Source organism: Pagrus major, chromosome 9, assembly GCF_040436345.1.
Source record: "Pagrus major chromosome 9, Pma_NU_1.0".
Lineage (NCBI taxonomy): Eukaryota > Metazoa > Chordata > Actinopteri > Spariformes > Sparidae > Pagrus > Pagrus major.
The window spans coordinates 4,389,849-4,394,003 of record NC_133223.1 but is presented as its reverse complement, the minus strand read 5'-3'; positions in this window follow the sequence as shown (position 1 = coordinate 4,394,003).

The following is a 4,155-nucleotide window of genomic DNA, read 5'->3' as shown; positions in this document are numbered from 1 at the left end:
TACAGATAACAAATCTAACCACTGCCGAGAAAAGGATGAGAGGGCATACATTTTTTTCCACACTGTTTTCATATAAACATCATAGCTACCTTCTAGTTTACAATTCATAACAAAGAGAATCTTCAGTCAAAATTAATCAAAAAGAAAAAAAAAACTATAAATGAATTAAATAACGGATAAATCCACAATAATTTATAGAGAAAAGGAGAAAAAAGGGGAGGGAAACAAGAAATAGGTCACTAACTAGAAGAAAATATTTTTGGCAGGATTAAGAAGTAAGTGTTCATTGGAGAGAGCTTTATCAGCCCTTCATGACTTTAATAATGGATTTAATGGAACCTTGAACTCTAAGGTCCTTCTTAGAAAGCAGTCAGTACATTGGTCAGGTCATTCTAAGTTGGCATAATATAGGTTTTTCTTTTGTCAAATTAATATAATATAATATATTATAATAATTTTCATCCCTTATTTTATGTTTTAATTAATCTAACAGTGTACAAATAGTGGTTTTCTAAACTGTTATTAAATATTAGACTCACAGGGTTTTAGCCTTTAAAACCACCTTGATGCTCTCTATTATTACAGTAAACATCCTTTTCCTTTGTCTTCTGTGATATGGTTGAAAGCTCTGGAAAGAGCTATTGAGTGGGCCTTGAGTTGGGATTATTTTGTCAAAAAAAAGATTTTTACAGTAAAGAATGAACCTTTATGCCATTGTGGACAAGAAATCCTTCAATGAATGAAATCATAAGGAGTTTGTACATTGAAGGTGTGATTTTTAAGAAACAGCCAGAATTTAAAGGTAGCTCCAAATCTATACAGGGCAGTCCACTATACTGGACTTGCTAGTCTTTATTGTAGACCTGGGTTACTGTAATCTTTGGCTGTAGCAACTACCTGCCAGTAAACATGTATCTTGTAAGCATAGCTTCAGTTGATATATCTGCAACATAGAACAGAACAAATCTGATGAAGCACCATGCAAAACACATAGCTTGCTCCTTGTTGATTTTAATGTAATTGTGAATAAAATACTGTCAATTGTATCCTGCTGTGCACTGGGATATTATTTATTTTTTTTGCTGTGCGTGGGGTATCCTCTGTTTTTTACAGTACATAGACGTCTTTGACATCACATGGACAACTGGTGCATCTCCATCTGTTAATGAAGACAAACATAAATAGCTAGTAAGTAGACCCTGAGCTGTCATTGTCATTTTCCTCTGCACAATGTATAAAATCTCCATATGAAGATAGCACTAACACTGATTTCTGTAAAAGAGCCTTCTCTTTTTATCTATATACCAATCAATAAAACAATCACACGTCATTTAATCAACTTTTAAAAATATTTTGTTCAATAAACGAGGAAAAAGTACAAGTCTTGGTTTCTACCTACATCATACAGTAATGGGACTTTCCCAATTTGTTTTCATTCATTCTTTGCTGGGCCCTTTTACGTGCGTCCTCCCTGGAATCCTCCCTGGCATCCCACCATGAATATAATGTCTGACATGTATTGAAAATATGATAATTTTGCCAAGTAAAATAATGAACTCTCTGAAAATACATGTCATGAACCCTGAAACTATATTAGTGTAGTTTTATAGATGATATTAAACATAGAATTGTTTATGTTTTCCTGGGTTTATTTTAGTTTTGTGCTTAAAACGGCTGTGAACTTTGTCTCAGATCTTTGAGCTCAGGAACAAACGTTATGAATTTCTGACTGCTCCTTGACTCATTACTGCACAAAGATTTGTCATGTTGCTCAGGAACATTACTGTAAGCAGGGAATTCTAATCTCACCATTTTTCCTCAGTAAGCCTCCTCTTCTTTCTCACCAACCATTGGCAGAGATTTTGTCTCCACACACTCCCTCACATATCCCCTAATTTCAAGCCTGCTGGAAATGACTTCACTCAGTCCGGTCACCCACAAGCTGAGCCAACCATATCCTTGTATGGCATGGCCTGGGAGCCCTCTTGTTGTCTGTCAGCAGGCTTCCCACCGCTCAAAAGATCAGAGATGTGCTTGTCAGACATTCCTCACCTCCTGTATCACTATACAGCCTGCAATTAGGTATTCCCACCTTCCCTCCTCCTTCTCTCTTTCTTCTTTTCTCTCCCTCCATGTCAGACAGACACCTCCATTCATCCACTGCACAGAAAGCTGAATGCTGACAGGTACTACCCATTGTAGCGAGCATTACCTAATTATATATTTGTGCGTGTGTGGTACGGTCTAATCACACAGCAACAATGGCTGTTTTGTGCAGCTGTATCCAGGCATAACCAAGAACTGTAGCACTGTTATTGAGACCAGCTTTAATATATACACATCCCTTCTGTTTGCTTTGGCACCTGCAGCACAAGTAATAGTAAGGAGGTGGATCAGCCATGCCTTGTAAAGTGACAGCCTTTTAATAGGTTTGGAGGAATCACTGTAGTTAAGTTAGGCTGTTATCACAGGGAAATGCACCCTAAATCAGCATGCTCCATGCTCTTAGATTTACAAGCAGAAATGAGAGACAGAAGTTTGCATCAAAGTGTTTCAGAGACAAATCCTTCAGGTACTTCACTGAAAGAAAGAAGACTGACTTTGATGTGCTGTTGTTTCTGATACAGTCCATAACTGCTGCAGTGAGAGGGGGCTGCAAGTAACAAGTATTTTCATTTGTAACTGATGAGGGTAATTAATTAATGAATTAATTATACACCAATCAGGCATAACATTATGACCACCTGCCTAATATTGTGAAGGTTCCCCTTGTGCAGCCAAAACAGCTCTGACCTGTCAAGACATGGACTTAAGACCTCTGAGGGTGTCCTGTGGTGTCTGGCACCAGGGCGTTTTATAGTGGATCCTCTGGGTCCTGTATGTTGGGGGGTGGGGCCTCCACGGATCAGACCTGCTCCAGCACGTCTTACAGATGCTCGATCAGATTGGGATCTGGGGAATTTGGAGGCCCGGTCAACACCTTGGGCCCTTTATTGTGTTCCTCGAGCTGTTCCTGAGCAGTGTTTTCGATGTATTAGGGCACATTGTCCTGCTGGGGGGCCACTGCCATCGGGTAGTGTTGTTGTGATGAGGGGGTGTACTTGGTCCACAACAGTGTTTGGATGGGTGGTGCGTGTCAAGTGGCATTCACATGAATGCCAGCACCCAAGGTTTCCCAGCAGAACATCGCATTATGATGAGATGATCAATGTTATTCACGTCACCTGTCAGTGGTTTTAATGTTGTGGCTGATCGCTGTATGTCAGAGGTAGAAAAAGCACTTGGATCCTTTAAAGGAACAGTTCACCCAAAAATGAAAATTCAGTTGTTACCTTAAAACATTTCTGGAGCTTCACAGCATGGGGGTAAACCATGCTGTGAAGCTCCAGAAATGTTTTGTTGACTATGAAACTTCACCGACTTTCCATCAGCATGGGATTGACTGAATTTCCATTTTTGGGTGAACTGTTCCTTTGAGTGAAAAAATAAGTCAAATTAAGTGGAAAAATACTTGAAAGGTAAAGTCCTGCATTCAAAATTCTATTAAAGTACCAAAAAATGACTTGCAAGTATCTAGTTTGCCCTTCTCATTATATTATACATAATATATATTAAATTAGGATTATTATTGATGCAAAAGCAGCTTTTTTTTTTTGATGGTACAACTTTTTAACTTTTATAACATATAGAAATGCATCATATATTATTTCAATGTTATGCACATTAAATCTGAACCTGAAAATAACTAGCAACTACAGCTGTCAAATAATGTCACGTCCAAGGTGAGTCTTCAGATGGCTTGATCTGTCAAAACCATTCAATTTACAAAATTAGAAAAGTAGCAACCTCTCACATTTTAGACACTAGAATCAGGGACATTTTTTGTGGCATTTTTGGTTGGTAAAGTGATGACAGGTAATTACTGATATATTTTATGTCAATTTACTAATAAATTAATTTACGTTAAGCCTTTTAACACAAGTGACTGGATACAAAATATCAGTTGTTCAGTCTATTCAGGCTTTTTTTTCACTCAGCAAAATACTTAAAGGCGACTAAACATTTCCTGATAAACTTCATCTGTAATACCGTAGCTTGACAAAGTGAAACATTAATAATACACAAAGATGATTTTCATGAAATTAAGACAAAAAA